Here is a 14,683-nt window from a genome sequence, read left to right as displayed (position 1 = left end):
TCGATCTGCAGCAACAAAGCTACCAGAACTCATTAACTTTCAATGAGACCTGATGGTTTCCAGCAGCAAAAGCATCAGTGACAGGATGGTGCTGTGTCCAACAACACAACAAAGTAGATAACAGTTTCACTTTATGCAAATGAGCTGTTACTCAATGCAGCGAATACCAACAGGAATGAAGACAGCATATAGCACTCTAGTGATCCATCTCTTGTGAGACACCAGTAGAGTGTCAGCAAGATGGAGAAGATAATGTTACGGTGAGTGATTTCACTGTTCTATATGATTTGTTCCTACCCACATACATGATATATTAACGCAATGAAAAACCGGGTCATAAATTGTTCTGAAGGAGTTTGATTTGTGAAATCTTGTTCGTGATATGATGCATTATGCATCATTGCAATTTTTGTGCACATCTGCTTTCCTCTGAAGAATGTTCATTTTAAGCAGCAACAAAACAGATTCACTGTCAAAAGGAGTGTTAGGGGTTAGGCATTACAAGTAATGCGAGTTACGTAATAAGATTACTTTTTCCAAGTAACAAATAAAACATTACTTTTAAATTTATAACCAAATATCTGAGTTACTTTTTCAAAAAAGTAGAGCAAGTTACCTTGCATTCCCATTTATTCACTGACATCTCTCTAGTGAGCATCTCACTGTGCAAAACTGATTTAGTATTCCTCATGAATAAAAACAGTGATATGCAAACTCAGGGCCCCAACTGCACTGGCACATCAACTGCCTCGAATTGTTGGTAGGGCTGTTAGCCCTGAGGAGGTTGCGACCGTTGATTTAGGGCAAGCACGTGTTGGTCCGGATGGACAACACAGCGACAGTGGCGTATATAAATCGCCAGGGTGGCATCCGCTCTCGTCGCATGTCACAACTCAACCGCCATCTCCTCCTCTAGAGTCAGAAGTGACTGAAGTCGCTGGGAGCCACTCACATTCTGGGTGACCTCAATCGCTCAGCCAATGCACTCTCACGTCAGGTTACGCACCATGGAGAGTGCAGACCTCATCCCCAGGTGGTCTTCCCACTGTCCACAGTGATAATCCCTGACTGAGGCCTCCCTCGGAATGGACACACTAGCTCAGGGCCAGTGTAAATATGCGATTCCCTCAGTGAGCCTCTGTGGCGAGGTGGACGAGCGAGAGACATGGGAGGAGCGAGCAAGATCGGTGTGCGTGATTGAGAATGAACGTCACCTGCGAGGCACACCGGTCTCGAGTCCTCTCATGAGGGAGCACGGAGACATAAAAGGACGAGCGACTCCAGTGAAGGAGGAGAGAGGACCAGGCCTGGACTTTAATTTGTATTTTTGTTTACGTTTTGTTTATGTATGTGCGCGGCAGTCGTCCGTGAGGGGCTGCCGCTTTTACTCTCATTTTGTGTTCAGTTATTTCATTAAAAGTATGTTTATTGTTCTAAAATGTTCTATTGTTCAGAGCTTCAGACAATTTGAACAGCTCTTTGTCTGCTTTGGAGGTCAGGAGAATGGGAAGGCTGTCTCCAAATAAAGAATGGCCAACTGGATTGTGGCTGCCATCCTGCGGGCTTATCATGCCCAAGGTGTACCATGCCCACTGGGAGTGAGAGCTCACTCCACTAGAGGTATCGCTGCCACATCGGCTCTGGTGAATGGTGTTTCATTATCAGACATATGTAGAGCTGCTGGCTGGGCTACACCCAACATTTTTGGGAGATTTTATAATCTCTGCATGGAGTTTCAACTAGAGTCTTAGGTAACAACAGTAAAACTCGAACAAACTGGTAGGGTGTTGTGCTTGCCTTAGAAACGTTCCCCTCTCTTAAGTGCATGTGCACTTTTTAAGTCCAGCTATTTTCCTTTGAATAGTAAACCCTGGGCCACCCTTCTCCATAATTCAGCACTCTTACGGTAGATGAGTTTGATTGAGGAACTCACTACCAGGCCCATTACTCGTGGTATGGCTAGTGCTCTGGTATGTAGTGGTTCCCTAACGGTGACCCGATACAGTGTATTCTTCCACTGTTCAGTTTCACTGTTGACTCAGTCTCCAGTCACTGTGGCTGGTAGTCTCCCCCTTGTCAGGAGGAGTCCAACAACAGGGACACTTCCTTAAAGCAGTATTCCCCACTGGTGAGTCCTTGGGGTTTATTTTCCACATACTCCCTTTGGGTAGGATGTGGTCTCCATAGTTTTCCTTTCTCAATCAGAAGTTTATCAATCAATGTTAACAACCAGGTTTACTTGGCAGTAAAAAAAAAAAACCTTTCTTTGAAAAAAACAGAAAAGGCCTACGGGTTGAGTGAGCTCTTCCTTGAGGTGATGGGGTCCCCCTGATGGGGGAAGACCTGAGGTCAGTTATCCTTGGTGTTGATAGGTTGTGAGGAGCATGGCTGCATTTGCTTGACACGTGGTGGCCTGTCTGCCTGCATCTGCACCGCCAAGTCTTGTGGCATAGTTCAAAGGTTGCGGTGTTTAGTATAGGGACTCCTAGTGTCTCTCATTCAACACAATGTCGAAGTGAGCGACAGAAAGGGAACATCTTGGTTACTATTGTAACCTCCATTCCCTGATGGAGGAAACGAGACATTGTGTCCCTCCTGCCACAACTTTGAATTGTCACTGAAGGTGTCAAGATGCCGTCTCAGCTCCTCGGAACAAATATGAAGTGTGTGTGCGCATGCCAGCTGCCAATGTTCATTGTAAAATGAATATTGGTTGTACTGATTTATTTGATGCTCAATTAAAACAACAATTACAACATTACTGTAAATAATATAATGCATCATATGTGGTATTACTTTATCTGGAAAAAAAACAACTGTGACAGTCAACAGAGAGCTTACATAACACTTATATAAAGCTTGAATGATCGGGATCTGCATCGGCTGATCATTATGACAAGATATCGGTAGTTGTTAAAAACATCCTGATCGGAAAATCCCTAACCTCCAGCAATCAATTGTTGTCTTTGTGAACGAGGCATCATGTATAAATGATACCAAAAGGTGCTTGATTCACTGAACTGAACTCACAAGCAATACTGGCTATGTTCTTTATGGTCTGCACAGTACAGAAGGTGGATCAGCCTACAATATTGGTCAGCTAAACTGATCAACAGGCCCACACAGAATCTTCGCCCACAGAACTCAGTAGAGATTGAACAGATTTCTGAAAAACACCCGACCCAAAGTTCTACATATTGTTGACCATTTGCATGTTCATCCCACATATTTTGCCCAAAAATAGCACTTCTGTGAAAGGTGGAGATAGTCTATAGATTCAGTCTGGGCCTGCTGATCATTCCTTATTCATTTAGATGACCTCAGCACATATAAAATATCCCTCTCCCACTTTGCTCTCAGTAAGCACAGTTCATATGTTGTAGACTAGCTTGAAAAGCAAAACCATAAAAAAACTAATAATAGCACAATTAGCAATTAAATGCATTTTAATGCACATAAATAGCTATTGTTTATAGGAATATTACATTGTTGACTAAATTCTGTGTGGCAGATGATTTTTTTTATAAATAGTACTGTATATATAAAAAATAAATACTGTATATAACACACACACACACACACACACGCACACACACACGTTTTAATTTACTCTATAGACTGGTCAAGTGGTTGCTTTGATGGAAATTTCATCTCTTTAATGAATTATAGATTATAATGTCATGTGTGATATGTTATTACATGTGTAACCGGGTGGTATTAGAATATAAAGCCCCTAAACTAAAAGTGTACTTCCCCTTTAAGAAAGTGGCCGCTGAGGCTGTGACGAGCTAAGAGTGCGTTAGAGAAAAATGGCTTAAGCAGTGCATGAGAGATGAATCCGAATTTTGTATCATCCTGGGTTAAATCCATTATCTGGGTGATTCTTCAATTGGGGGCTATTTTGCCATCTTACATTTTGATGAATGAAATTTGGTTGAATTTTGTTAGAATTATGTCAAGACAATGTTTACATGCTTTGATGTAAAGATATAATAATGGCCACAACTGAGCTTAAATATAATTTGAGTATTTTATATCCATTTGCCAACTGGCACTGCAAAACGTCATTACCATCACAACATCAAAAAGTATCATAATGCAAAGAATGTATCAAGGAGATAATTTAAACTCATTTATCTTGCAAACATCGTTAACCTTCAACAATACGTATAAAAAACTAAATGTTTCCATTCAGCGAATTACATATATTTTCTTGTTCTTACCATCAAAATGTGTTTTTCTGTGTTCATCAAAGCACACTTTTGTTTAATTTCTGGAAAATTAATTTTAGATGTTTTTTCTTTGAATAGGTGGATGAGTATTTCATTAGGCTTTTCATGTAGCACCTGAAGATTGAACATAAAACAGTTTTAAATATATGTTTGCTGTAAATTAAGCAACGTGGCGGTAATGACATACTGTTCTGGTAATGACATAGTGTTTTGGTAATGACATAAATGAAAAGTGCACTGATACATAAAGCAAATTTAAAGGCTTAAATAATGACTTCTGGTGAGTGTTGTTGAAAGAAATGGACAGATGTGAGGTGATATATATAAATATGACACAACCATCAACTTGAACATGTTTATTTCAATCATGAAGAAACCATACAATATGTTTTAGAGAATCAATTGTTACAATGGGATAAAACAGCATAAACATCCTTCATAAACTATGACTATTACCATTAGGTGAAATATTATATGTTTGGGTTGCATTGGGTTAAAACTAACAATGCATAATGAAACGTGTTTGCTTTCAAACACACTCAAAAAATTATTTTATGATGCTGTTCACTTTATTTAAGCAATTCATCTTGATTTAACACAATTATATCAGGTTTCTGGTTCAAATGTAATTGATTCATGTTAAACTGACTTAAAACCGTTACTCTTTGACATAACTTGATGTTTTCATTTTGAAATAACACGTTTCAATTAAGTAACCCAATCAAACAAGACTTTCACTTCCCATCATGCTTTGCAAAGGGGCTGAATTCGGAGAGTAAATGTTTAAATAAAGTGCTATTTGATGCCTTTTTAACAAGATGAGAAAATGGAGAGACTTTTTAATGCTTAATGTTTTGTTATGTTGGTATTTAAAATGTTTTGTTATGTTAGTGTTTTTGGAGGTTACCATTGTGGTGAAGTAGAGCATGTGCTTGGGATGAGGACCTGCTAATAAAAATTAAAGCCATTTTAATAATAAAAACAACTATGGGCATATCCAATAAGACCTTGTAAAAGGTTTTGTAAATGTTGTAAAAAATAGTATTTGACTAAATAAAAAAAATTAATTAAACTGTATTACTTGATTTGGTTTGTTTTTAATATTCTTTTTAGAATAATTAAATTGAGTAGTTTTGGACAAAATTAATAATGTTAAACTGATTTAACTAAATGGCATTGAATTAACCTTACGTAAAAAACTTAAGTTTACTGAAATATACAATTTTAATTAAATTCAACATAACCCAATTACGTGGAACCTGTTGACATAAAAAAAATTAAGTAAAACCCACTTATCATTTTTTGAGTGCATGTATTTGAACATTCAAAATGTGAATTAGAGATGATAAAGGGAGCTGGATGGGATGTGGAGAGAAAGAGATACTGGGCCCTAGTTTAAATGACAGGCATAGTGTAGTCTCTCAATGAGCAAAGGGTCCTGAAGATCAACTCCAGCCTTTTTTCTATAATCTCTAGAGTCTAGACCTTTCAGTTGATTTCTTGGGAGCCATTCTGGTTAAAAAAATAAGAAAAATTTGTTTTAGGAAGTAAGGCATCTCACTTAAGTTTCATTGTAAAATCACACTATTATGCTTCTTTAACTTAATTTATAAACACATAATATGATATAGATAGGGACACAAAATATGTCATTACCACCATCACTTGTCATTACCATCACAACAGGTTGTGTGTTGGTAATGACGTGATGCGGTAATGACATTTTTTATTTTTTTCAGGAAAAAAGATGCTAGGTCATGGATTTGTTAACATCATTCAACAGCTAGTACAAAAAGAACTTTAAATACACATAAATCATGTGAATATAAATATATTTTTATCAAAATATTGCTGCTACAGCATTTATGGTAATGACGCTGAATAAGTCTACTCCATGATCAGAAGGAATTCATGATTAAATTACTTACTTTTTCAGACATCAAATATCACTGTTCTTCCATGGCTGACATGTGCTCCCCTGCTAGTCTTCATTTCCATGGTTACATCATAAACAAGTCTTACCCTCAAAAAAATCCTTGTTGTAATCATAGACTGTCGCGGTAATGACAGTATTGTTATGGACAATTCTAAATTGTTAAAAATATTCACAAATTGCACAGATATGAACCAGAATTATGCATCAAGTGCCTTTTTAAGTTACTGTTTAAACATATATTGTGATTTTTTAATGAACTGATAACATTTTATCACATTTTCAGAGCAGATAAGTTTTAAAGTCTGGGTTGGGGACAAGGCCTGAGTAGCCAAATATTAGTGATGAAAACATTTTAAAAAATGGAAATCAAACTGATTTTAGTGTATAACATTTTTTGATGGTGCAATGAACATTATTTGAAATAACTAAACTATGTATTTTAAAATATAGTAATTTTAACATGAATGTATAACCTGGGGACATAAAAGTTCCCCTAATTGAAGAATCACCCATCTACGTGAGTAAATGTGATGATAATACTTTAATCTAGTGTAATATGCTGTGTTCATTTCATCCTGTTTATGTAAAATGTGTATTTTATGGTTAGGGTTCGGGATGATCGGAGTGTTTGTGATTGCATGTGACGAGTGTTACGAGTTCTCGGTAAAACAGAATTCGGTAAGTGTCCAATGTCATGTTTAAGTGCAAAATGTACGTGAATGATGTGCATAGGACCATGTGCATGTTATATTTGATTTCCATGTACTAGTTTAAATTCACCTGATGAAAATGCTGACAGTTGTTTTGTGTTTGTGTAGGGTGCCACTACGTGTTTGTGTGATTTTCTAAAGTGTATTGTTTCACCCTGAAAGTGTGCCCTAACACTAGCAATAACTGGAAATTGAGAAATTGACACTTTATAAGAATTTCGTATTTTATTTTCTGTGAAGATATTCTTGGGAAGTTTTGGTTTGAGTTTATAGTTAGAGGGACCCCATGTGGTGGATTTGAGTATTACTATCTTTGATTTCTTTGTTACAGCATTACATGATTGAGTGATATTGTATTATCACATGTATTGTGTTAAACTATTCTTCTAAAATATATTAAGACCACAACAAAGAAAATCTAAACTGATTGAGTTTAATAAATCACCCAAATATAAAAAGTAATTCAGTGTCAATTGATTAATTTTGTTAACTGGCAACAAAATTTGGTACCAGGAGTGGCAATATTGCCAGTGACAGTTAAGTGTTAGTGGCACACGAGTGAGCAAACACGGTAGTGGTGAAGGCCTCCGGTGTGGAAGGAGCTAGCTACGGACAGACGGAGTGTTCAACGCAGTGCAGACGGGATCTGTGAAGTGGCCAGGACGTGACAGAGTGGACACAGTGGTGACGTGTGTTTCCCGTGGATTTCTGAAGTAGGCACGAACTGTCCCTTTTTGCTGCCACATTCAAGACTTTGACTTGCAACATGTCTGACCATTCAGAGAGGGAAGAGGACGACATTCGTCTGAAGTTGAGAGAACTGAGTCAAAAGCAGGATGAAGCAATGGCCACTCTTGAGTCTTTGAAGGGTGGGCTTAATAAGACTTATGTTTATGTACCCAGAGAACGTCACATCAGTCCATTCACAGGGGACAGTGAAAAAGATGGGAAAACAGTAGATGAGTTTGTAGAAGAGGTTGAGCGTGCTTTAAGAGCCCGAAATTTGACACCAAATGATGAGTGTGATTTTGTGATGTCTTTGCTGCGAGGTGCTGCTTTAGAAGAGGTTCGGCTGCGAAGCGATGTAGACACTGATACAGCCACTGACATACTCACTTACCTTAGAGAGGCTTTCACTGATAGGCGCAGTAGTGCCCAACTCCTCCAGGACTTTTATAGTCGTAAGCAGAAAGAGGGGGAGGATGTTCGTGATTTCTCTCATGCACTAGCTCGTGCTCTGGGTCAGATTACTAAGCGTGCACCAGAGGCTGTGGGAGATGAAAAGATAATGCTAAGAGACCAGTTTGTAGAGGGCATCCGAGACCCTGCCCTCAGACGGGAACTTCGACGATATATAAGGGACAAGCCTGAGTCTTCTATGGTAGAAGTGAGGGAGGAAGCCTATCTCTGGGGCTGGGAGGAGCCATCTGGGAGGGTTCGAACTCCTAAAAGTCGAAGTGGTCCTTATGGCTCCTTCAGTGAAAACGCACATTGTGCAGAAATGAAAGCCATGGGCCATAACCCCGACACTTTATCCAAAGTAATGGATGTAGTCACTGAACAGGGCAGGCAGATCCTTGAGCTAACACAGGCCGTTAAAAGCTTAATGACACAGCAGCCGGGGGCTGGAGGCCTACGGGGGAACAACGCCCGAGCCCAGTTACGATTCACTGAGGATGGCAAGCCCATATGCCTGAAATGTCAGAAAGCCGGGCATATTGCGAGAAATTGTCCCCAGAGACGGAACTCTAAGAAACCTGCACCCCGTTCCAGTGAGTCGGGAAATGGGACGCCCGGGTTGCTGTGAGTCAAGCAATCCGGGGCCAACCTGTAGACTCAAGTCATGAAGAATTGCTGAAGCGGGCAGTGGGGACATGTCCTCAAGTAGACATTAAGGTTCTTGGTGTAGAAGTATCCTGTCTATTGGACTCGGGCAGCCAAGTGAGTACGATATCCAAAAGTTTCTTTCGACAGCACTTGGGGGGGTGATGATGAAGACATGCTGTCGACCACTGGGTGGCTCAAGCTTACTGCTGCCAACGGGCTGGACATCCCGTACTTGGGATATCTTGAGCTAGAGGTAGAGACGATGGGCAGGAAAATTCCAAATTGTGGTTTCTTAGTGGTAAAGGATCCTCCGCTCTCTTCAAAAGCTGTTTCCTGTATTGTGGGGATGAACATCATAAGTCAGTGCCAGCAGATAGTGCAGTCTGAATTCGAGGCTCCATGGGAAGGGGGGCTAGAGACTGATTGGAGGAACGCATTCCAGCAAGTACAGACCTGTGATGTTCTTAAGAGTCGGGTGGCCCGGGTGTCAGGGAGGAGTATGGTCCATGTGCCAGCGGGCTCCATAATTACAGTAATGGCAAAAGGGTGGACAGTGAGTGCGGAAGGTGAAAACCAGTGGCTGCTAGAGCCAGCACACTTAGCTTTGTCAGGAGGTGTGCTGGTTATGCCAACTGTGGTAAGCTCACACCATTACGAGGGCCCTGTCCAAGTTCTTAACCTGTCTAGTGAAGATGTGTGGCTGCACCCGAGGACTCGCATCGGTGTTCTGTCACAAGTGAAGGTGGTGGATAAGGACTCTGGACACAAAGTAACATTCCAACGTATTTCTGCCAATTCCGAAGAGATCTCTATTGAGGCCAAATCATCATCAAGGCAGGATCCGTGGTCCAAAGTAGTATCCCAGCTGGACATCGGAGGTACAATGGAGCAGCAAACCGAGATGAAAGCATTACTAGCTGAATTCTCCCATGTGTTTGCCGTAGAGGAAGAGGATCTTGGATTTACGGACAGAGTACAGCATGATATTAACTTGGTGGATGATGTGCCTGTTAACCTGCCATATCGCCGAATTCCACCGAACCAGTACAGAGAGGCCAAGGAACATATAGCGCAACTGTTGAGAAAAGGTGTCATCCAGGAGAGTTCAAGTGCCTATGCATCTCCAGTGGTGCTTGTGAGAAAGGCCGATGGTAGTATTAGGTTATGCGTCGACTACCACAAACTAAATCTGAAAACCAAGCGGGACGCCTATCCACTGCCACGAGTGGATGAGAGTTTCGATGTACTACGTGGCGCCCAGTTCTTCTCAAGCATCGACCTGGCCAGTGGTTATCACCAGGTGGCTGTTGCAGAAAAGGATCGGCACAAGACTGCCTTTACCACACCATTTGGGCTGTATGAACATCTGAGAATGCCAATGGGGGTTTGCAACGGTCCCGCAACTTTCCAAAGATTAATGCAAACAACCATGAATGATCTCATATTTCAGATTATGCTTGTTTATTTGGACGATATCTTGGTGTTTTCCAAAACATTTCCTGAGCATTTGGTGAGGTTGCGGTCTGTGTTAACAAGGCTGCAGGAGACTGGACTTAAAGTCAAAGTAGGGAAATGTCATTTTCTACAATCTACAGTGACGTTTTTGGGACATCAGATATCAGCTGAGGGTATAGCCACTGACCCTAACAAGATCTCTGCTGTGAAGCAGTGGCCGGTACCCACCACTCTGAAAGCTCTGAGGTCGTTCCTTGGTTTTTGTGGGTATTATAGGAGATTTGTCCCTGGCTTCTCAAAAATCGCAGGGCCGCTGCATGATTTAGTCAACCAGTGTCTGAACGAGGGACCACCAGCTAAAGTTAACCAAAAGGTGATCAGTGGGTGGAGTCCTGAGTGTCAGGCATCCTTTGATGCTTTGAAGGAAAAACTGACTAGTGCACCCGTGCTCGGATTTGCTGACTTCTCTGCCCCATTTATCCTTGAGACTGACGTAAGCAACCAGGGCTTAGGAGCAGTCCTTATGCAGCAGCAAGAGGGAAAGAAAAGAGTGATCTCTTATGCAAGTCGACGGTTGCGGAATGCTGAAAGGAATGACAAGAATTATAGCAGCATGAAATTGGAGCTGCTGGGTCTCAAATGGGCAGTAACTGAAAAATTCAGAAGTTACTTGCTGGGTTCGAAATTTACCATCTTCACGGATAACAACCCACTATGTCACCTAAACACCGCCAAGCTAGGAGCTCTGGAACAAAGATGGGTGGCGCAGCTAGCGGCCGGTGTAATCATGCTGCAGATGCATTGTCTAGGCAGCCCTTGGCAGGGGAGCCCGTGATAAACCTGGAAGATGTTGAATATGACAACTGTGTGACTATTTGTAGCCAGGTGCGACGTGGGACTGCTCTTGATGCTGAATTGGTCCACGCTGGAATTGAGAGGTGTGAAGTCCGGCAGATGCGTGCCATGGAAAGGGGTGGGCTGGCAAGCACTGAGGCACAGGGGAATACTCCTATTTGGCCTGGCTATTCTAAAGAGCAGTTGGCCACGTTTCAGAGCCAAGATCCAGTGCTGAAAGAATTCAGGATCTTTTGGGACAAAAACGTAAACCTGCAGGCTTGGAAGTAAAAAACCTGTCAAAATCTGTACGGTCGCTGCTGAAGCAGTGGAGGCGACTAAGGGAAAAGGATGGATTGTTGTATCGGGTAGTGGAGGATATGCGTCATGGGGAGTGCTTACAACTGTTAGTCCCCATCTGTCTAAGAACCCAGGTGCTTGAGAATGTGCATGCTGGAATGGGGCACCAGGGGATTGAAAGGACCCTGCAACTGCTGAAACCAAGATGTTACTGGGTGGGGATCAGTGTTGCCACAGTTACTTTGAAAAAGTAACTTAGTTACTTTACAGATTACTTGATTTTAAAAGTAACTAAGTTACTTTACAGATTACTTGATTTTAAAAGTAACTAAGTTAGATTACAAGTTACTTTATTAGTTACATTCATCAGTTGCCAACAACACCTCTGCAGCCTCAACATAAAAATGACAACCGTTTTTGCCAACACTAAACATAAAACACTAAACATAAAACCCTAAACATGTTAATAAAAAGGTACAAATTACTTTGTGTTCTTATTAAATACATTTATGAAAAACATTTTTAATTTATATATGAATGTAAATAATGATATGGGCCTACACAAATAATATAAAATTACAAGATTTATATTTTATTGTAAACGTAATGTGCAGCTCTGTAAAGGGACAACAAATATATGATCGATCCGTGAGAACAATATATTTTTTAATAATCTTTAAGTGCACAAAACTGTGAAAATATATGAAACGCTTCAAAACAGAGCGGCAACAAAGCGCTTATGCGCATCCTGGGTGCCGAATGATGCGCTTAAAGCAACATGGAATCAGAGTGTGCAGTGCAGCGCGAGTGCACATTGAAAAGTCCACGGCATAAAGAGAAGATGAGCGTTGAGCCCACAAATCCTAGTCTACTATGTAGCCTATATCGGTCCAAACATTCACTGATTATTTGTTTCTTCACAGTTTTTAATTCTGGTTATTGTGCGTGTGATGCTAATTAATAGTCCTTGTGTTGTCACCTGAGTAGCGAGCACAACATCGTTCAGAAACCGCTAGATAAACTCCAGGAAGATAAATTATTTTATCAACATATCAAGTATTATAACGGGAATATATCATATGGAGTGAGCTTTACCGAGCAGCTGCTGACTGGAACCGAACGCGACGCGCAGTTTTGCTGAACGGAGAATGATTGACAGCTACAGCGGAGGAAATTCAGCTATGGCTTTAGATGACTTTGTAGGCTACTAGCAAATAATAATATTCTAATAATGATTGCTGAAGGATAATGTGACAATATATATTTCTGATGATTATTTAATTATCACGACATGCCTAATCTGAGCAAGTGACTGCCTGTCTTGAGTTTTGTCGAAAGACGGAGGCGGCAAGAAATTTGACGGAGGCGGCCGCCTCGTAATTCTCTATGCAGGAAAACCCCTGCTGAGACTAAACAAGAAGGCAAAAATATATATTTTTACTAAGGAAAATGACAAAAAAAGTAACTCACATGGACTTGGATAAGTTACTTTAATCTGATTACTGGTTTGGAAATAGTAACGCGTTAGATTACTCGTTACTGGAAAAAGTGGTCAAATTAGAGTAACGCGTTACTAAGTAACGCGTTACTGGCATCACTGGTGGGGATGTATGGAGACGTTGAGCAATGGATCAAGAATTGCCAGCGCTGTGTTCTCACGAAAATGCCTCAGCCTAAAGTACACCCGCCCATGAAGTCCTTCCTTGCTAGCCGGCCTCTAGAGGTGGTGGCAGTAGATTTCACTTTGCTAGAGCCAGCTACTGATGGTAGGGAGAACGTTTTAGTTGTCACTGATGTGTTCACCAAGTTCACGCAAGCGTTTGCGACACGGGACCAGAAAGCTGACACCACAGCTAAAGTTCTCTTGAGGGAGTGGTTCATGAAATTTTGAGTCCCAGAACGGCTACATTCAGACCAGGGCCGAAATTTTGAAAGTGAGGTGATCGCAGAATTGTGCAAGCTGTATGAGGTTAAGAAGAGTCGTACCACACCCCATCATCCGACTGGAAATGCCCAATGAGAGCGGTTTAATCGCACTCTTCACGATTTGCTTCGAACACTTTCCCCTGAGACCAAAAGACGGTGGCCTGAGCATCTGGCAGAGCTCGTCTACGCATACAATGTTACCCCGCATTCAACAACAGGGTATTCTCCTTTCTATCTGTTGTTCGGCGTGGACCCTCATTTGCCTGTGGACGCATTGGTGGGATGAGAATCGGGGGCAAAGCCGACTCATGACTGGTTAGCAGTCCATCAGAGACGCCTGAAGGAGGCTCATGAACGAGCCAAGGTCTATGCTGAAAAAAAAGCAGCAGAACGGATTGAGCTTTCTCATGATAAAGTGTATTGCCCTTCCATTGAGGTTGGCCAGATCATATACCTAAGGAATCGACCCCTAGGAAGGAATAAGATACAGGACGCTTGGCATTCGACCCAGTACCGGGTAATAGAGATTCAAGGGACCACTCATACTGTGGAGCCTGTGGAAGGAGGGCCCATGAAAAGAGTGAATCGGGTAGATCTCAGACCCTGTGTGCATGTTCCTACTTCAGTGGCTCGCAAGAAGGATGTTGAGCCTGATGTTGAAGTGGATGGAGCTTCGAAAGTGGATGAAGATGATGAGAGCTTGGAGGATGGAGTAGTGCTCTTGGAATGTACTGGCACAAGTGGAGCTGAAAATCTTGCACAGACTGAAACTGAAGTGGAAACCGAGATGAGAGCTCCAGAGGTGTTTTCTTGTGATCCCAAGGTTCCGGTTGGAATAGATCTTGGGGAAGGGTTTCAGGAGCAAGGTGGGGTTTCAAGTTTGCCCACACTTCGAAGGAGTACCAGATCTAATGTTGGCCAACATTCCAATCCACACCACAAACCTAGATCAGCCCTTAGTCACAATGCTGTGTCTCAAATGATAGCCAATTCAGGAACAGTGTTCTTCAGAGAAGCCGTCAAAGAGCTGAGAAATTCTTACACTGTCACAGAGGACGGTGACCAGTCGGCAGGGGAGAATGTAACCGGGTGGTATTAGAATATAAAGCCCCTAAACTAAAAGTGTACTTCCCCTTTAAGAAAGTGGCCGCTGAGGCTGTGACGCGCTAAGTTAGAGAAAAATGGCTTGAGCAGTGCATGAGAGATGAATCCGAATTTTGTATCATCCTGGGTTAAATCCATTATCTACGTGAGTAAATGTGATGATAATACTTTAATCTAGTGTAATATGCTGTGTTCATTTCATCCTGTTTATGTAAAATGTGTATTTTATGGTTAGGGTTCGGGATGATCGGAGTGTTTGTGATTGCATGTGACGAGTGTTACGAGTTCTCGGTAAAACAGAATTCGGTAAGTGTCCAATGTCATGTTTAAGTGCAAAATGTACGTGAATGATGTGCATA

This window comes from Gobio gobio, assembly GCF_949357685.1.
Source record: "Gobio gobio genome assembly, chromosome: 6".
NCBI classification, from domain to species: domain Eukaryota; kingdom Metazoa; phylum Chordata; class Actinopteri; order Cypriniformes; family Gobionidae; genus Gobio; species Gobio gobio.
The sequence above is the reverse complement of the archived record's forward strand: the minus strand, read 5'-3'. Positions refer to the sequence as shown.